Genomic DNA, 21,561 nt, shown 5'->3' on the forward strand with positions numbered 1-21,561 from the left:
ACACTGGCACAGGAGGGGTGGCGACAGGCAGGGAAGTCCATTACAACAGAGAAAGCAGAATCCAGAGAAAGATCTGACTTGGGTTTTCTAGTTAGCCTTTAGATGTTTGTTTGCCCAAGAGGCCTAGAAAATTCCCTGAGCTAATCAATTAGTTGCCTCCAGGCCAAGGTCTCCTGGCCTCTAGCATTGCAAGGCTTCATCACTGCTAACATCCCTTAACTTACTTATTATGTGCAAAGAACACTGCTAAGTGGGTGGATAATTAGAAGCGTAGGCTGGTAGGCTGTGGTCTGTAGCTAGGAATTACTTAAAGCTCACAGTTCAAAGCAGAATATAATAGGTAATAAAAGCAGATAACAAGTAAACGGTTCTGTGCTCTGATGGTTCAGAGAAGAAGAATGCTAGGACTGGAGGGTAAAGAAAAGCTTCCTGGAGGAAGAGGGCTTTCACGTGGACCTTGGGGCATGGGGAGGATTCAGTATGGCCAGAAAGAAGTACTACTGGCCAAGTTGATGATGGCCTCACATGAGTGGAGGCAAGAAAGAGCAAGATGGCATTTGAGGGGATACATACAGAGACGTTGTTACGGCGGGGGTGGGGGGTGTGTGTGCGGGGGTGGAGGGATAGACTCTAAGGTCAGAAAGATAAGGTGGGTCAAACAGGGGAGCATGGAGGAGGAGGCCAGGCTTTCCCCACTTTGTCTCATGGATGGAGGGGTGGGGTTGGGGGTAATCTGTGTTTTAAGGAGAGTAGGGGGTGATAGGGGGTGCAAGAGAAAAAATAGGAGAGAGGCAGGAAGATGTTTGGCCCTTGAAGGAACACCATTCTGTGTCTTAATGTCCAGTTTAAAGTGATGGCAGTAAGAGGCCAGGGCAGGGCAAGAGCCCTGTTGAAGGAGGAATCCACAGAGTCTGGGTATCAGCCCGCTCCCCGCCCACCTCACCCCTCCAGGGTGTCGGAGGAGACAGGAGCAGGGCAGGCGCGGAAAGAAGCAGGGACTTGAGGTTTGTACCTCATCCCATATGGTCTGGTGTGAACCCTCAGGGTTTCACTTTCTTCCCACCTGTGACTTGGGGAAGGGGTTGTTTGATCAGTGTTCCTGAAGCTATGGCTTGGGGTCATCTGCATCAGAATCACCTGGAATGCCTTCCAGATATGCAGATTTCTGGGCCTCAGCCTGGACCTGGGGGAGGGAAGGAACCTGAAAAACGTGTCTGTTTCAGGTGATGCTTAAGCAATCTGTTGGAGAATCTCTGACCAGATGATTCCCAAGACTTCCTTGCCTGAGTCAGAGGAAGCCTGCCCCACCTCTTCTCCTGGCTTCCCAGGTAGAGTGGAGACACCAGTCATGTCTCTCCAGGGCTCCCTGCCTCTGTAGGACAGCCTACAGAGTGGAGCGAGGAAGTCATGGAGAACAGAGAGACACCATGTCAAGAGGTATAGGAGGAAAATCTTACTGCCACTTAGGAATGACATGGGGCTCCCTGGGGAGGGCCTCTGTCCAGCCATATTGACTAATCCAGAAGCATTTCTTCCTGACCCCTTGTACTGGCCAGCCCTCTGTCCCTCCTATCCTGGACAGTGAGGGTGGCTCTTTGCTGAGGAAGCAGAGGGCAGAGTCTAAGGATGCAAGACATGCATGGGGGTGAGCACAGAGGCAAAACCTGGCTTTTTATTAGTGAAGTGAGCACACACTTGATGTGGAGTCAGGTCAGTGGGGGCCCATGAGAGAGGCCGGATGGAGGATAGCTAAGGAGGCAAACAGGTCCAGGCTGGCAGCTGGCATCAGTGTTCACAGTCACACGGTAAACAGAGAGCCTGGCATAGATGCCAGGGGGAAATGGTTTCCAAACAACACGGGCTGCACCGAATGAGGCAAATCCAGCCCGAGGCTGCGTGCTGGTTTTCCCAGGGTGCAGACCTCAGCACTTTGCACGTAGATGCCGCTGAGTCATCCTGCTCTGTGGGCCTCCGGCTGCCAGGAACACATGGTAGGACTTCTAGAAGCACATGGAAAGGGAATTCAAGCCCCTTTCCCCTCCACACTGAGTCACTGGACTGACCTCCTCGATGGCCTCCTGGAGACAGGAGGGCCATCTGACAGCCAGGATGGGGCCAACCCCGCCCCAGGTGTCCCCCCTGGGGGCAGGCAGCGGCATCGGGTACGTGTTGGCATGTGCTGAGTCAGTGACCTGCCCCCTGCAGTCAGTCCCAACCCGATCCTGCAGAGCCACCAACTCCGAGATGGAGGGCAACTGCAAGTCAGGCTGACTCACTCCAGCCTGTTCAAGGGCTGTTAGAAAGCAGAATAAGGGTGCCCTTGGGTGTGGAGGTGATTGGAAGAAGGGGATACTGGTCACTTTCAGTTCCTTGGTGTGGGTGCTGTGTTCAGTGTGTGAAAAGCCATCAAGCTTACTTATGATACATGCACTTTTCTGTACGTATATTATATTCAATAAAAGAGTTAAATTCCAGCTGGCTGGGAGAGTCATGCTTACCCGGATAGAGTTTTCAGCCCTCCCACAAGAAACAACCAAAAAACCCTCAGTGTGTTCAAAACAACAGAGCAACTGAAAGGAATGACTAGACAGAAACTAGCGAGCCAAGGACACATCATGTGAACAGAGAACAGACCTGGGGCTCCATTCCTGAGGATGCCAGACAGGAGGATGCCTGATGGTCCTCCGATATGAGTAGTTCAGAAACAGACAAACGCCACTGTTCTCTATTTGGGAGAAATAAGACAAACCTTCACAGCTTCCCAGGTGGCACTCGTGGTAAAGAACCCACATGCCAGTGCAGGAGATGTAAGAGACGTGGGTTCAATCCCTGGATCGGGAAGATCTCCTAGAAGAGGAAATGGCAACTCACTCCAGTATTCTTGCCTGGAGAATCCCTTGGACAGAGGAGCCTGGCGGGCTACAGTCCATGGGGTTGCAAAGAGGTGGATACAACTGGGCGACTTAGCATGTATGCACATCATGGGTGATGGGATGTAAGGGGAAGAGGAAGTCAAGCCCCCATCCTGGCAGGTGAGCAAGTCCCATTTCACCACAAGTTAGGGATAGATGCCAGCCCCTCCATTCTGGAGTGGGGATTCTGGAAAGATGGCAGCTTAGCCTGGGGGTGTCAGGCACCGGGCTCATAGGCCCTCCTGCCCAGCTTCTTGGCTTGGGGCAGGACTCCCATGGCCAGGCACTGCCACTGCATTCCTCAAGCTGCTGTCCTCTCTCCCAGAAAACAGATGCTTTATCTTAAAGGATTTCCTTTGGGAATTTGGAAGGGCTCCTCCATCAGGGCAAACCTCATTGGTTCTTCAGGCTCCCACCTCCACCCTCTTCTGTCCTAAATCTGCTGGAATATTAGGTTGCTACAATCAAACTATTCCTGCAATTCAGGACATTCTTCCTGAGCTAGAACTAGACATGGGACACATGCAAGGAAGCTAGGAGGAAGAACTCTTTCCTTTCTCTTCTTTAGTAGTGGTTAAAGATACCATGTGACTTCATGATCAAAGGCAATATAAAATACAGACTAACAGATAGCTAGCGGGAAGCTGCTATATAACACAGGAGCTCAGCCCATGCTCTGTGATGACCTGGGGGTGGGGCTGGGGAGTCTCAAGAGGGAGGGGATATATGTATACATGGAGCGGATTCTGGTTGTTGTATGGCAGAAGCCAACACAACATTGTAAAGCAATTGTAATCCAATTAAAAATAAATGGAAAAAAAAAAAAAGACTATCACTTAGAGCTAAAGGGAGAACTTAAAACAGCAGTTACGGAACACATGCAATTAAAAGGCTGATTTCATTAAGGAGAACTCTTATCTATACCAAAGGCAGAGCCTGGCCAACTCACAGAATCCCAGCGCCTTCTCCCCCATTCCCTCTGCCGACCTGAGGATGAATGACAAGAGGCGCAAAGCACTCTTAGGGGAGAGGGAACCAGAAAGGCCAGAACATGTTTTTCATACCAGGAAACTGAATCGCTATGCCTGCATCTTGGGGGTTTCCCTTGAGGCTGAGCAATCCAACCCGCTATGATTTATTCATTAAATCCGTGCTATAGTTCCAGTTACTTCTAGTAGAAGTTGTGACATCCAGGGTCAGCCTGGATGTGCTGTGGTCCACCCGTTCGTCATCATTTCTCATCTTTCCTGAGTTGCAGAATTGAGGTCTGTGTGTTTTGGGTGCCTGCATTTTCATGTCCACAGCTGGCGTCACCAACTGGGTGAAAAGATAGGGAAGCTAGCATTTGTTCCTAAAGGTGGGGGTGGTGTCGTGGGGGTAGGGTGGTGGTGGCGAGGGGCGGGTGAGGCAGGAAGCCGGGGGGAAGAAGAGGAACGTGTACAGGGCCCAGAACCAGGCAGACCTCCTGGAACTCGCAGCTCGGCCACTTTCTGGGTGAATGGCCTTAGGAAAGTAACTTAACCTCCCTGGACCTTGGTTTTCTCAACTACAAAATGGGAATCGTAACAACATCTACCTCAGTGGCACTGGGATGGGGCAGCATCAGCATCCCCTGGGGCTCAGGATGCTCTTCCCAGACACTCTGAACTGCAAGTGAAACTCACAGGAGGAGTCTGGGAGAAAAACTGCAAACGCTTCACCTCCCGTCCTTTAGCAGCAAGGAAAGCACCATGTATGACTTTGTTAGAAACACAAGTTCCCCGGCCCATACCAGATTTACTTCCAAATCAGAAACTCTGGGGCTGGGCCCAGTCTTCTGCTTTAATAAGTCCACCAGGTGATGCTGATGCCCCCTCGAGTTTGAGAATCTGTTCTCCCCAAGTTGTGGTGAGGATGCAGTAAGATAATGCACAGAAATGGGCTTGCATAGTGTGCACGCAGTGGGGCCAATCACCTTCCTTCCCTTCGGTTATGGTGGAATTCTATTAGCTAATCAGTGGGTACCTGCCTTGTCAAGTCTACAAGACCGAACAAACCTGAGAGGTAGATCTTAGTAAGGATCTACCTCTTCATGTTTTTCTGAATTGCCTGAGTTTTTAAGGGTGAGGAGGATTCCTTTTAAATTTTTATTATTATTTTATTAGATCATTCTTCAGCTTTATTGAGGTATAATTGGCAAAAACTGTGTATATACTAAAGGTTTCCAATGTGATAGTTTCATATATGTTGTGAATGGTCACCACCATCAAGCTAATTAGCACTCATCAGCTCACATAAGCATAAGCATTGTTTCGTGTCCAACTCTCTGCGACTGTAGCCCGCCAGGCTCCTCTGTCCATGGGATTTCTCAGGCAAGAATACTGGAGTGGGTTGCCATTTCTTCCTCCAGAGCATCTTCCCAACTTGGGGATCAAACCCGCGTCTCCGCGGTCACTGCATTGCAGGCAGATTCTTTGCCACTGCACTACATGGGAAGCCCTACCTCACATAATTATCTTTTTATTCTTTGTCATTCCCTACCTTCCTTCCCCCCTGGCAACTACCTGTTTGTCCTCTGTATCTATGACTATTTATTTTTTAGACTCCACATATGAATGAAATCATACCACATTTGTCCTTCCCTGTTTGACTTGTTATCTGTCTCAGCATACTACCTTCTTAAAAAAAAAGAAGTGTCAGTCACTCAGTCGTGTCTGACTTTTTGTGACCCATGGACTGCAGCTTGCCAGGTTCCTCTGTCTATGGAATTCTCCAGGCAAGAATACTCTAGGTTCATCCATATTCTGAAAAAAAATAAAAAGGAGTTTCCCTTGTGAGAAAAAAACGGATTGAGCAAAAAAACCAAAGGGTTCCAAGCCATGGGCTTTACATGCCAGAAAGTTCTTCCCAAGCTTGTCCTTCAGACCAGTCACCCTGGCACTTTCCTGGCACCTACGGGACAGATATCCAGTTCCATAGCCGTGGCCACCTCAAGTCATGCAGCTAAAATCACTGGAGCATCCCTTGCTGCTCCGTCCAGAGAATGCACTCCTCCCCTCTACGCCTCTGGGCTGAGCCTTGTTTTCGGGTTTAGGAGTGGAGCTCGGAAGAAATCTGGGGCTGGGCTACAGGGAATTCTGAGCTCCATGAGCCCAGCCCCATGCAGGGTCCCCGACAAGCCTTGGAACTGCGAGGTAAGAGCTGCCTGGGAGGGGGTCCTGCCAGGGGCTCTGTGGGGCCTCTGGCTGTGCTCAAATTTGCCCTTTCTGCTGCATGCTGGTCTCAAGCCCCAGGCAGTCAGGTGAGGGCAGGGCACATCCCTCCAGCAGCCAGTTAAAACCCTTGGCAGCCCATCCCCATCAGGAAGAGAGAGGGGAGCGAGCGCCTGGGGTAAACCAGATCAGAAGAAAAGATTGAAAGCAAAAAGGCTGAATTCAGAGCAGATGAGTGAAGGTGCCCTGGGCAGAGAAGGTCTGGTTTTTCATGGAGAATGGATTCGAGATGTCTCAACAAGCTCCTACAGTCTCCTCAGAGGGAGCAAAGGCCCTCTCGCCTGCTCTGTTATTGTCTTCCTCTGCAGGGGGCAGAGGGGGTGAAGGGCACAGGCACTACTGAGGAACCCAAGAACACAGCCAGCCACGCCACATGGCCAGGAAAGAGCCAGCACCTGCTCTGAACAAAAACCTGTATTGTAGTGGTTCTCAGATACATTTTTTTTTACATTATAGCATCTCTGTAAGTGGGATATATCTTATAATCCATGGCATCTAGAAGCAATGAAATATGGTAGCTGTTCCACAAATATTCACCAGAGAAGTTCCCTGTTAGATGCTAGGAGCACAGAGAAAGGAGCTGAAATGATTAAATTTCCACAACTAAATAGTGAAACAGTGGGGGCAAGAAAATGTAAAAGTAACGGCTAGTATGCATAGCATGGAGGAATAATGCAAAATCATATTAGATTTTGAACTCGAACTTCTTCCAATTTTCAGTCAAGCCACAGTTTACTTATATGCCTAAGTGGTATTAGATCAGTATTACAAATATTTTTAAGGAAAATAAGTTACGTGCTTATCTTTTTTTTTTGGTCATACCACATGGCTTGTGGGATCTTAGTTCCTTGACCAGGGATTGAACCGGGCCATGGTGGTGAGTGTGCAGAGTCCAGGGAATTCCCATAGCTATGTGGGCTTTTCTTTTTTTTAGTTGACAGAAGTATTCCTTTAAGGTACAAGCTTTCCAATGACCTGGCAAGTATTTGATTTTTGCCAACCAGGAAGGAACTAGTATGGGCTGCCAACTCCTTGTGTCCATAAAGGTTGCCTCACAATTGGTATAACTCTAAAGAGTTCATTTAGCTCATTTTAGCTTTTTAAATGGTTTTGCAATCATTAACTTGAGACATACATCAGCTGTGTGACTTCTGAGTGAATGGGGGGAGACCCATCCAGACCTCGTAAGGATGCCTGTGGTTAGTTTCGGGGCAAACAGTCATGATGCCCCCATCTCTGGGACAGTTGGCTCAGAAAGGGCTCCCTGGTTATGACCAGAGTGAGACTTGCTTACAGCAGGGGATGGTGACATGGGTGAAGGGGCCTGGGCTTTGGTCGTGAGGCCCCTGCTTGGCACCCCATCTTCTGGGAACTGCATGAGAAGTGGAGAAAGAAGGAAAGGTGACTCTGAAGGTTGTGGAACAAAGAAGTTTTGTAGCAAGTCTGAGGCACTGACGCAAATGGCTGTTTCCTCTTTTGGCTTTGGATACCAGGAAGCCCAGAAGCAAACTGGTGATTCCAACTTGAGTAACTGCCCATTCTCCTATGATCTGCAAATCTAAAGATTCTTCATTGATGATGCCCTTCTAGTTCAGGTATTTTTCCTGATCCTGAACCAAAGTATTATACAAATAAATTTCTGGAATCGTTATCTAGAAAGGACCAGAGAGTAATGGTACCCTACAAATTCATCACTCTTTTCTTCTGCCCTCCTCTGTGGACACCATTATTTAAAAGGTTTAACAAAATGAAAATAAAATAAAAGGTTTAACAAATGAAATAATTAATTTTCCCCAATTGTTTTCTAAAATTTTTGTTCATATATTTATTTGGCTGCAACAGGTCTTTAGGTGTGGCATGTGACCTCTTAATTAGGTACAGCATGTGGGATCTGTTAATAGTTCCCTGACCAGGGATTGAACCTGCACGCCCTACAACAGGAGGGTGGAGTCATAGCCACTAGACCACCAGGGAAGTCCCTCCCATTTTTTATTAGTCAAAGACAGATCTGAAGACAAAGTTTTAAGCTAGCCCAAGATAACTGATCCATATTTATTCCACAAACATTTATAAGTATTAAATGCCAAGTATTAGACTAGATGCTGAGGAGATGATGAATAAGGTATGAATAAGACTGAGAGTCTGGAAGCAGACAGTGAATTAGATAGGGCCTTACAATGCAGAGAGATGAAGTGCAGAAGAGAGTGACTTCACCTAGTGTCTTGGGAAAGAATCAGAGAAGGCTTCCTGGAGGAGGTGATGTCCAAGCTGAGGCCTGGAAGACATGTAACAGCTAACCAGGCAAAGGGCAGAGGTTAAAAAAGCTTTGGGGTGTAAGGGATCAACTCGGCTGGTAGGTCCAGGGGACCAACAAGGATCTCAGGGAGGAGGAAAGGGGCTGGGGAGATGGACCAGAGAGTGAGGGGCTCATGAGCCGGCCGGAGTTGGGACCTCGCTCTGGAGATAGCAGGAGACAGATGGAGTATTTTAAGTAGAAAACTGAGAAAAGCATTTTAGAAGGATCATCCTGGCTATAGCATGGAGAGTAAATGGGGTGTGAAACACTGGAGGAAGTGGAGCCAGAGGGCACAGGAGTCTGAACTAAGGGAGGGGCAATGGGCGTCCTGACCTGTTGATATAAATCAGTCCGAAACGTAGACACCTGATGTTGTCATTGGCTGGAGCAGCCTGATTGTGGATGAGGGCTAGTCTCTGTTGGGCTGCATGAAGTATTCAAATCAGCATCCCCTGCCATTGCTGCCCAGATGGGACCCCAGTGGGGACCACTGATGCAGCCAAGTCCCACAATCATTTGCAGATGAGGCGACAAAAACAGAGTTGTCAACCGGCCCAAGAATGAGAAACTGAGCAGAGACTGGAATCTGTGTCTCCTGATTTCAGTCTCGTGCATTTTCCCAGACATTTAGTGGATGCTCATCTTATGCCAGGCATTGTGTACTCTACACGACACATCACAACACTGGCAAAAGTCACTGAGGAAATGCAGTGATTTTTCAAAAAAGTAAATATCACAGACTTGCCAGAAACAAATTGTGCCAAAATAACTTGCTTTTCTTCTCTGTTATCAGAGTAAAAGGCTTAGTGGTTAAAGAAAACACAATAGACTTAGTACCCGTTGACATAAATAAACATTTGATACAGTTCCTTGTAACACACTCATGGGAAATGTAGATCAAAGACCAACGTGGTTGCTAGGGAAAAAAAAAAAATCAGTATCCTCAAGTCATTGTTACTGTCCGCAGCACACAGCTGGGAGAGATGTCAGGGGTCCTCCAGGGGCTGTAATGACCGTTTTCACATTCTTGGGAGTAGGATGGACAGCTGAAGGAGTCAGAAAGATGAGTGTTGGAAAGAAGAACAGGGAATAGATGCCAGAAGGGAAAAGCAGGTCAAAGAGGGCGGGTGGAGTGGGGCAGGAAGTAGGACCTAGTGAGGAACATCGAGTGAGCGCAGCTGCTCTGCAAGGCGGCAGGGACGGAATGAGGAGAGCTGCTCGCTCCCCACCCTGCCCCGTGCTTAGTCCTGGTGACTCAGGAAAGAGGAGTAAGCGTGCATTTACACATGCACACATGCGCATGCACGCACACATCCACATTCATGTGCGTCTATCATATATTCTTAGATGTGTCCTTACCCCACACTCAACCTCCATCTCCTGCACCCCGAACCTGGAGTGAGGCTCTCTGCTGGCTTCTGAGCTACCAGAATGTGTGTTGACATCTCATTGCTCATAGCAGTGCTGGGGTGAGATCTTACAGCCTGCCCCTCGCCCCTGGGTGCTTCTTTCTGGCAATTTCCCAAGAGCCTCCCAGCTCTCTCTCTCTCTCTCTTTTTTTAATTGGATGCTTTACAATGTTGTGTTAGTTTCTGCTGCATAGCAAACTGAATCAGCTAAATGTATACATATGTCCCCTCCCCGATGAGCCTCTCTCCTACTGCCCCATCCCAAGCTTCTAGGCTTTTTTAGTATATGTGCTGCCAAAGCGAGCTTTTTTTAACCTTTTATTTTGTATTGGGGTATAACCAATGAACAATGTGTGACAGTTTCAGGTAAACAGCAGAGGGACTCAGGGACCCAGTCCTACATATACATGTATCCATTCTCCCCCAAACCAGCTCTTGATGAATCTCTTGGTGTAATGCCATCAGCAAGGCTGGAGTAGGAAAGACCCCATTACTGAGTAAAACCGAGCACAGAAGGTCTGTCAGGAAGACTGTGTGTGCAAAGATGCCTGGTCAGAAAACCCATTATGGGGAAAACATTGAGAACTGCAGGAATTTAATGTTGTCCCTTCACTTAATTGCCCTGATAAGCATAGGTACCTCTTGGGTTAATGACCAAGTGCCTACTCTCCAGCTAAGGCTAATGTCCAGGTTATCACTGGAGAATGTTTTCCTCCATGGTGGTGTTTGAGCATGAACCTGCTGCAAGCAAGGCAGTGTTTGAGGGGTACGGGGTGAGAAGGAGCCCTTTCTTGTCTCAAGGAGAGTTACCTAGGACGTCAGCACAGTGTGTGGGGAGTGACCCCTCCCTCAGCAGGCTGCTCGGGCAGAGGCACAGAGCCCAGTCCAGGAGAGGAGCTGGAGATATACTTGTTGAGTGAATGAGGAAAGAAGGTTTGTTTCTCTCTTTGCTTTTGGCTCTGGGTGTCAGGGAAGGCACCAGGGAGAAGGTGGCACTTGATCTGGGATGGTAGGATTTCAGAGGTGAAACCCATATGAAATGAAATGCCACATCTCCATACATATCTCATTAGAAGTAAAAGGAGACATGCAAGGAGCCCTAGATTTGTTTTCCAGTGAGGTGAAAGGGTGAACTTGCTTTAAAAGGTTGGAAACAGCCCTTAAGGTTAAAAAAAAAAAAAAGACTTGAGACTATTCCATTCAGAAGGGCCTGGGAACCAGCATGTCTTGGGAGTCCATCACAAACAGACACTGATCTTAAGCTGCCACATTTATTCCTCCCAACAGCTCCGGGGTCCTGCCTGGTGGCTGTTACTGCATTCCTTCTGTAAGTGAAGCTCAGGGAATCTAAGAGTTGTGTTCAAGGTCACAAAACCAGTAGGTGGTGGAGCTGTGATCGGTAGCTTAATCAATGGCTCCAAAGCCCTTGACCTTCCTACTGCATTTCACACTGCTCTGGAAGGGAGATTCTGACAGACTTTTTTGGGGCTCCAAAATCACTGCAGATGGTGACTGCAGCCATGAAATTAAAAGACGCTTACTCCTTGGAAGGAAAGTTATGACCAACCTAGACAGTATATTAAAAAGCAGAGATATTACTTTGCCAACGAAGGTCCATCTAGTCAAAGCTATGGTTTTTCCAGAAGTCGTGTATGGATGTGAGAGTTGGACTGTGAAGAAAGCTGAGCGCCGAAAAATTGATGCTTTTGAACTGTGGTGTTGGAGAAGACTCTTGAGAGTCCCTTGGACTGCAAGGAGATCCAACCAGTCAATCCTAAAGGAAATCAGTCCTGAATATTCATTGGAAGGACAGATGCTGAAGCTGAAACTCCAATATTTTGGCCATCTGATACAAAGAACTGATTAATTGGAAAAGACCCTGATGCTGGGAAAGATTGAAGGCAGGAAGAGAAGGGGACAACAGAGGATAAAATGGTTGGATGGCATCACCGACTCAATGGACACGAGTCTGAGTAAACTCTGGGAGTTGGTGATGGACAGAGAGGCCTAGCGTGCGGCAGTCCATGGGGTCGCAAAGAGTCAGACACGACCAAGTGACTGAACTGAACTGGAAGGGAGACAGAAGTAGCCTGGATGAAGATCTTTAGGTGTGAGAAGAACCATCAAACGGCAAGTTTGAAAACTGAGGGAGCAGCTTTAAATAACAGCAAGAGTACTGCAGGTTAGATATCAGAAAGGACTTCCTCTTTGTGAAAGCTGGTAGGTGAAGAATGGGCTCATAGCAGGTCAACACTGAGGGGCCAGTGTGCCTTCCCTTAGGTCAGGTTCCACCCTGGGGAGCTGCAGAAAGCTCACGTCTTTTATCAGATCTTCTCTTTTTGTTATTTCTAGACACCCCCAGGAATGCTGACCAGGTCACAAATCCCTGCACTGCTGTTTCTCCCCTTTCACTCTGGACCATAGCCAGGGCTTATCTGCTGGTCCTCTCTCACCACCTGATAACCGCCACCCATTGCCCAGGCTCCGGACCCTCCAAAGGCTACTGTGGGGGAGAATGTGAGGGTCAGGGTCAGCGGCAGCCTGGCTGGTTACTGGCACTGATTTGGGTCTTAGTCACCACATCTGCTAAATGAGAGCTTACTGCCTCTGTCCTAGGCTTGTTATGCACTTAAATAATTAACACTTGTTAGCATGTAGAACAGTGGTTGGTGGACTATGGCCCATGGACTAAATCCAGTCCACCACTTGTCTTGTAAATAAAATTTTCTTGGAACACAGCTACACTCACCATTCACCTGTTTGCATATTCTCCATGGCTGCTTTTTTAAAAAAAAAACAACAGAGTTGTGTAGTAACAACAGAGACCATATAGCTCACAAAACCTAAAATATCTGCTATCTGGCCTTTGGTAGGAAATGTTAGCCCACCTCTGATGAAGAATGATGTCTGGCATGTAGAAAGTACTCATTACATGGTCACTTAAAAAAAAAAAAACAACAAACTCACTAGGCCTTGGGGTTTAACAGAATTTGACTGAGGTCCTGGGGCAACACAAAGAGCCTCAAAGAAAAACCTAAAACAGGTGTGTCTGTCATCGGTGCTCCCCGAGGGCAACCACGATCCCTGACCCTGGGATCACCTACCATCAGTTGTGGGCGCCAGTCCTGCCCTTCTGGCCTGGACTCCTGTGTTTCCTCTTTGCAGAGGCCAGGCCCCAGGATGACTGACAGCCAGAGTGCTTCATTCTGTTTAGAAAAACCTCCTCTGCACTGAGTGATCTGTGTGGTCCAGGCAGGGCCATCACAATAGTCCAGGGCTTCTCAGCCTCTGCACTGCTGGCATTGGGGGCAGCAGATTTCTTTGCAGGGGGCTGTCCCTGCACTGTACAGTATTTAGCAGCATCTCTGGCCTGCCCATGTACCCACTGGATGCCAGCTGCATTCCCCCCTGTGAGGACACCAAAAATGTCTCCAGATGCCACCAAACATCCCGAGGGGACAAAATCGCTCTTGCTGAGAACCAATGGCTTAGTCTGTAATAACATCACAGGTGAGGCACCGACATTCCAGTCCAGGATAGCTAAATCCCTAGAAAAACAGTGTTCTTTGCAAGGGCACAGACCTGTTAAAGACGCATCCAATTTACATCACTGGATGGCTAGACAGAAGGCTTAGCATCTTGGCCTGAAGCACCAGCAATGGCACTGTTACAGCTGGAGCTACGCTTTGACAGCAACACTGGATAGTTACCCACCTCAAGCCTGGGTCCCTAAGAGGGCTTGGCCAAGCGCCCTGCCCCATAACACAGGGAGGGTCTCCCCAAAGACAGATTTCTGGCCCCTCTCCCAGATCATAGAAAATGCTTATGTACTCCCTGCCGGCCCTGCCCCCCTTACCACATGCAGATTTTCCAGCTTCATCCATTTTACATCCTGCTCCTCCAAGTAACAAGAAACTGCCAGAGGCTGTAAAATAACAGGCTATTCACTGACTCACTTATTCTTTTACTGATCCTTAATGATTCCCTTTGTGGGCTGGTCACTGGGGATCAGACACAGCCATGCCTTTCATGCACTGAGAGTTGGGAGAGCAGACAGGTCACAACAATGCAGATTAAGTCCTAAAATAGTGTACACTGGCCCTGGGGACACAAAGGTGAGGCAGAATTCCTGCATTTGGGGGGTGGTGACGTGGCTGTCAGGCTTGCCTGAGGAGCTGATTCTTGAAAGACAAAGGAATGAGCAGGACCGGGAGCGTGAGCGTGAGGATGGCATTCCATTTCAGGCAACAGAGCTCCCAAGCCAGACGAGAGTGTGGGTTGCAGAGATTCAGGATGGCAGCGTGCTGGAGTGGTGGTATGGGGAGAATATTCCCCCTGGGAGCAGAGGCTCTGACACCTTTTGTTCCAGACTATCTTTTCAAAGATGTTTATGTAGAAAATCATCTGTAAGATTGAGACAGTGTCTCCTTCCAGGGCAGAAAGCAGACTGGTTGGCTGCCCAGGAAAATATTGTCTCTCTCGGAGGCGAATGTTGGGCAAGCTTGCTCACTGCCTCCTCTAAACACGGGGGTTTCTTAAGCTGGGAGGGACACTCATCATGTGGAGCAAGCCAAGTGTCACAAGGCCCTCATTACATCACCCTGTGGATCTGAGCTTAGGAAACGGGTGCAAATGTCACTCTGCCGGCCCTGTGAGTATTAAACTGTGCTTCGACTCAGGAGTCTCGTGTCTTCACCAGCATCTGTGAAACTGTGGCAGGCTCACTTGTGAGTCTGGGTGAAGTCTTAGATCCCACCCCCACTGTTTGGACACATGGTAGTGTGGGAGAAGCAAAGGCTGCGGTGGGCGGCTGGCGATCACCAAGGGATATGGGGCTGCACTCCAGACCTTGGGGTTAAGCCTGAAGGCTCGAGGAGCCACTGAAGAACTTTCAGCAAAGAGATGTCTGGATCTGGATCTAGCTTGGGGAGTTGAGGGCTGGAGAAACAAGGCCAGTAAGGCCCATAGATTTGGAGCTGTGCCTCTGAATAGGATATCCAGTGGGGGCAGATGAAGGCCAAGTTTAAAAGAAAGACTCAATTCGGGATCTTAACAGCATTTTTTCTGAATTGGGAGTCAATTGGGATAATCCTTTGCATTTATTTGTGGTTTTTTTTAGGACTTTCATGCCCTTGACATTTCTGAAACATATAGACCGGATATCATGTAGAATGTCCTTCCATTTGCGTTTGTCTGAGGGTTTCTTATGAGATTCAGGTTGTCCATTTTGGCACAAAGAGTACAGAAGTGATGTGTTTATATATATATATACACACACACATATATAATATACATATACATGCCCACACCCATACATATGTATACATATATAGACAATGGAGTATTAGCCATAAAAAGAATGAAATAAAGTCATTTGCAGCAATATGAATGGACCTAGAGATTATCATACTAAGTGAAGTAAGTCAGTGAAAGAAAAATATCATATGATATCACTTATATACGTATATGGAATCTAAAAAGATGATACAAATGAGCTTACAAAACAGAAATAGAGACATAGAAAACAAACCTATGGTTACAAAAGGAGAAAGGAGGGAGGCATAAATTAGAGGAGTTTGGGATTAACAGATACACACTGCTGCTGCTGCTGCTGCTAAATCACGTCAGTCGTGTCCGACTCTGTGTGACCCCATAGACGGCAGCCCACCAGGCTCCTCTGTCCCTGGGATTCTCCAGGCAAGAACACTGGAGTGGGTTGCCATTTCCTTCTCCAGTGCATGAAGGTGAAAAGTGAAAGTCACTCAGTCGTGTCCGACTCTTCGCAACCCCACGGACTGTAGCCTACCAGGCTCCTCCATCCATGGGATTTCCCAGGCAAAAGTACTGGAGTGGGTTGCCATTGCCTTTTCCAGATACACACTACTATATATAAAATAAAAAGGACCTACTATATAGCACAGGGAACTCTATTCAATATCTTGTAATAACCTATAATGGAAAAGAATCTGAAAAAGAATATATACATGTATATATATAGTGTGTGTGTGTATATATATATATATAACTGAATCACTTTGCTGTATACCTGAATCTAACACAACATTATAAATCAACTATATTTCAATTTTTTTTAAAGTTAAAAAATAAAATATTGTTCTAAAAAAAAAAAAGACTGCTAAGAGAGGAAAACTGTCACCTCCCTGTGCCTGAAAATGGGGGCCAGAGGAAGGAGTAGACTGTGACTCCTGGCTTTTGGCGGGTGGGTGGCAATGTTAGCTGAGATAGAGGACCTCGAAGGAGGTAGAGGTGGTTTTGGGGAGAGGAAGGTGAGAGAGGGAAAGATGGCAGGTTTGGTTATTTTTCAAATTGTTTGTCTGCCTGTCTGCCTCCCCACTCCAGTCATGTTTGATTTCAGGAGGCCATGGGACGTCTTAAGGAGGTATCCCATAAGTGATGGCTCTGGAGCTCAGGAGGAAACCCCTGGCAGGGCAGAGGTTGTGCTGAAGCCATGGGAGGGGACAGGATTACCCCAGGGGAATGTGAATGAGCGAGAAAGAGCCAAAGACAAAAACCATGAGACAGCTGACATGAAGGGCAGGTACCTACTGAGAGCTGCAAAGGGGCAGGAGAAATGGGAAAACAGCTCAGACAAACAGTATCCCCCAAACCCAGAGAGGAGAGGTTCAGAAATGAGCGGGATCACCAGGGCCAAGGGCTACAAGAAAAATGAGGGCTGAAGAGTCCACTTGAATCCAGTGGGAGGTGGGCCTGGAAGTCAGAGTCCTGGGGCCGTGAGATCTCAGTGGGGAGTGGAGGTGCAGAAGTCAGCAGTGTAGACAATTCTAATACGATGTTTGGCTGCAAAGAGGCGGTGAGGGGGACTTCCCTGATGCGCCAGTGGCTAAGACTCTGTGCTCCCAATGCGGGGGGCCTGGGTTCAATCCCTGGTCAGGGAATCAGAATCCCACATACTGCAACTAAAAATGCTACATGCTACCAGGAAGATCATGGATCCTAAGCACTGCAACTGACACCCGGTGCAGCCAAATAAATAAATAAACATTAAAAAAAGGAGGTGGGGGGGCACTTCCTGGGGGTGCCCACCCACTTCAGTGGTAAAGAATCCAGCTGCCAATGCAGGGGATGCATGTTCAATCCCTAATCCAGGAAGATGCTACAGAGCAACTAAGCCCATGCACCGCAGCTACTGAAACCCACACGCCTAGAGCCTGTGCTCCACAAGAAAACCCACTGCAGCGAGAGGCCCATGTACTGTAACTAGAGAATAGCCCCCGCTCATCACAACTAGAGAAAAGCCCAAGGCTAGAGAAATGGCCGTGTGCAGCAACAAAGACCCAGTGCAGCTGTAAATAAATGAAAGAGGCAGCGAGGGACCAGAGGAGGAAGAAGGGGGAGGTCCTCGTCCTAGTAAACAGATACCGGAAGCCCACAACTAGCTTGTTCAGGGCCGCCTTCAACTTCGATATCCAGGGTGACCCCTGACCTGCCGTCTGACCAGCCGATCCAGTCTTGGCTGCTCACCCACAGCCTCACACTTTTAACAAAGGTGAGTGCTGAGAGCTGGGATGGGGAGAGGGAGGGGGAGGAGAGCAGTCTTTTGGTAGCTAGAAGAGGCACCTGTGACATATTCCACCCTCTCTGCCAGGGAAGGAGCCTGTCATTAAGGCAGCCCCAGCTCACATTATTTGTTCTCCCATTAGCTTCCTTTTGGTGTCGGGGAACACTGCTTCATCACCTTGTATAGAACACACCTTTATTATCACGAATGTTCAAAAGTGTTCCCTCTTCATTCAGAAGTTAGTTACAAGTAACAGCCTCCCTGGCCCCCAGACCCTCGCTTCCAGGAAACCAGGTTGTAATACCTCCACCTTTGTTTCATGCAGGCTCTGTTCACAGTTTATGTTCTAAAACCCAGACAGGGGGAACACCAATGCTTCATTTCAGTCAATGATTATTTTATAGTAGACAAGAGCAAGTTAACCAGAGTCAGATATTTAAACTACAATGAAGAGCAGCGCTATGAAAGGAGAAACAAGCTTGATATATTCATACAATGGGATAATCTTCAGCCATAAAAAGGAGTGAAGTACATTATGAATGAACCTTGAAAACATTATAGTATGTGGAAGAAGCCAGACAACCAGAAGAGGCAAATCCATAGAGACAGAAAGTAGATTAGCTGTTGCCAAGGGCTGAGGGCGCGGGAGGGGCAGAGAGAAAATGAGAAATGACTGCTTAGAGAATATAGGGTTTCCTTCGGGGTGAAGAAAATGTCCTGGAACTAAACAGCAGTGATGGCTGTGCAACACTATGAATATACTAAATGTCATTCACGGTAAATGTGTTATACGTGCGTGTGCCCGTGTGCTCAGTCGTGTCCGACTCTGTGTGACCCCATGCACTGTGGCCCGCCAGGCTCCTCTGTCCATGGAATTTTTCCAGGCAAGAATACTAGAGTGGGTTGCCATTTCCTACTCTAGGGGATCTTCCCAACCGAGGGATTGAACCCGTATTTCTTGGGTCTCCTGCATTGGCAGGCGAGTTCTTTACCACTAGCGCCACCCGGGAAGCCCGGCTATGTTATATACATTTTACCACAGTAAAAAATTAATTAAAAAAAATATCTTACCTTGACACTGCAGAATAAAAAGCTCTGGCTCCAACCCCAACACCATCGAAGTAATGAGGGCTTTCCACCAGTGCTTCTTAACTATGGCTGCGCACCTGAGCAGAATCACCTGAGAAGCTTTTTAAAGCCTCCTGTACCTAGACTCCATTCAAGACCAATTAAACCAAGTCTCAGAGGCTGGGGCTGGGGGTAAACTGAGAAGGTCTTGGAGATTCCAGTGCATAGTTAGAGTTCAGAAATACTGAGTTAGACTAGACCAGTGCTTCTCAAAGTGTGGTCCCCAGACCAGCAGCAGCAGCATCATCTGGGAATTGGTTAGAAACACAGATTTGGGGACTGCACCCAAACCCTTCTGAATCAGAAACTATGAGAGTGTTTGAGTCATCTCTGTTTTAGTAAGAAATCTGTATTTTAACAAAACCCTCCAGGGGAGTCTGATACACACCAACATCTGACACCAACTCTTCTGCATCTAGACCAAGATAAAGAGTTTTCCTCCACCATTGACTGTTTACTGAGCATCTATCATAAGCTTGCTTTGTGACAGATGCTTTGGAAGTGTAGAAACCTACCTCAGCTCGCCTCAAACATCTAACCCATCTAGTGAGTTAGATTCTTGGGAAAGAAGTTGTACATTAAAACAAGATGAGCCTTTTTTGTGATTGAACAGTATTCCATTGTATGTATATACCACATTTTATTTACCCCTTCATTTTTTGATGGGCACTTGGGTTATTTCCGCCTTTTGGCTATTACAAATAACTCTGCTATGAATATTAGTGTACAAGTATCTGTTTGAGTTCCTGCTTTCAATTCCTTTCATTACATACCTTGGCTTCCCAAGTGGCTCAACGGTAAAGAATCCACTTGCAATGCAGGAGACAGGGGTTCGATCCCTGTGTTGAGAAGATCCCCTGGAGAAGGAAAGAGCAACCCACTCCAGTATTGCTTATAAAATTCTATGGACAGAGGAGCCTGGCAGGCTACCATCCATGAAGTTGCAAACGAGTTGGACATACCTTAGTGACTAAATAACAACAGAATTGCTAGGTATTATAATAATTGTGTTTAACTTTTTAAGGAATCACCAAACTATTTTCCACAGCCATGTACCACCAGGAATATACATTTGGGATGATGGGAAAAGTTCTGGAAAGGGTTAGTGATGATGACTTCACAACAGTGTAAATGTAATTAATACCACTGGATTCACTTTAAAATGGTAAATTTTATGTATATTTTACCACACACACACATGCAAGATTAAAGACATGAAATGAGCCATGAAAACAAATTTAGAAAAGCAAGTTATGTTCCTAATGGCTCAACATTGAATAAAAATGACTTTAAACACCATAATTATGTTTCCATAATGACACATATAACAGTGCATTAAAAAGATGGTGTGTGCAGTTCTTACTAGTCAGAGATGGTCCCTGCCTGAGCATGGAGAAAGAATATTTTTAATATGCTTTTTTTAGGAGGGTAGGGCAGGATATCTGGCTCTACTGGGGACTTAGCATGTTTACAGTGACCAAAATTCCTTTGTGAACCAGTCAAAGAAGATCAAAGAGAATAACAAGTACTGAGCATGGAGACGTGATGGCCTGGCTAGGTTTCCCTGCTGGGGTTAAGCTGTTACCACCTCAGCAACTTGGCTAACTTATTAGTGGTTTTTGTTCAAGAACCACTTTGATGTGTGGGCTCAGAGGGAAGAGTCAGGGATACAGGAATGAATGGGATGAGCTGAGAGCCCAGCACGGTGGTTCCCAACCATCAGTGAGCACCAGAATCACCCACTGGGCTTGTTCAGTGACAGATGCCAGGCTCCACCCCCAGGGTGTCTGGGTCAGGGTGTCTGGGGTGCGCCCAAGGTTTCTAACAGATTCCTAGGTGATGATGGTGGTGATGCTTGTCCAGGGACTGTACTTTGAGAACCACTGGTCTACTGGGGTTGGTAAGTGTAAGGTGCCTCTAGGAAAGACAAATGTAAAGGCTCCATGGGAGCACCAGGACAGGGAGACACTTGGTCCTGCCTTTGGGGAGTGAGAGGGGCAGGAGAGGGTGTTTCAGGGAGATGAGATGCAGCTGGGTGTGTCTCAGCATTGCTGCAATACAGAGGGGGTGGGAAGCAGGTTCAGAGGAGTCCTGAGAAGTAGGCAGAGCTTCACCACACTGAACACTGAGGCAACAGAACCTAAAAGGGTGCCAGAGACAGGAGCAAAAGCAAACAGCTGGCACCATCTATCTTTGACAGCCAGGAAACCCCACCCTCCTCCCTAGAAAAGCCTTCCCTCCAGAGAGAACCTGACAAATGCCTGGAAGCCAAAGGTAAATGACTGCAAAATCTCCTCCTAGCTACACCCATACCTCCCTTCTCCCCCAGGAATACTGGGAAGGGATTACTGGAGAAGGAGGGGCCCTCTAAATATGGCAAGGTATGGGGGAAGGACTTCCCCAAGGCCAGCAGAGAGCTGAGTTGACAGCCCCAGTCTTGCAGCTCACCTTTGTTCACCCTCCAGCCTGCACTATTGGCCCCACTGCCATGGCTAAACCAGAAGGGCTGCCAAAGAGTGGCTTGGGAGGACTTTACCCCGTCCCAGTCCCTTCCCTCTCAGAGTGACCCCCCCAAAAAAAATTGAAATAATAAAAGGAAAAGTTTGATATAAAGTATGGATTAGAGCATCCTTAGAAAACTTTCTTATTTATATTGAAATAAGAATAATCTTTCTTATTGATCTACAACAATTAAAAACCAAGGAAGCAGAATGGGCCTGCTATGGCTGTCCAGCTTTAAGTTTTGTAAATAATAAGTAACCCTGATCCTCCAGCCCTTGCTCTACTTCAATTCTAACATTAACAAAGAAAAAGCTTCAACACCAGTTTGGCTCCTTGACCTCTGTTTATAATAAAATCATAAGACATCACCAGTTAATCATTAACCCACCCCTCTAGTAGCCGTCTTTCCTTTGGGGCAGGATATAGGGCTTTATGGCTATGCCTCTCCACTCGACTAGCAGGAAAACAGATAGCGAGTCAGCATAGTGTGGCTTTCTGCTCAGTGGGGACAAGAATCCAGCCA

At 47.4% G+C, this 21,561-nt stretch overlaps 1 protein-coding gene across 2 annotated transcripts in view; it reads left to right on the forward strand.

Annotated features, from left to right (window-relative positions):
• CA12 (carbonic anhydrase 12) overlaps positions 1–21,561 on the forward strand; it is a 62,649-nt gene that overhangs the window by 8,900 nt on the left and 32,188 nt on the right. The gene's annotated exons all lie outside the window — the stretch shown is intronic.

Source organism: Cervus canadensis, chromosome 6 (assembly GCF_019320065.1).
Source record: "Cervus canadensis isolate Bull #8, Minnesota chromosome 6, ASM1932006v1, whole genome shotgun sequence".
In the NCBI taxonomy this organism is placed as follows: domain Eukaryota; kingdom Metazoa; phylum Chordata; class Mammalia; order Artiodactyla; family Cervidae; genus Cervus; species Cervus canadensis.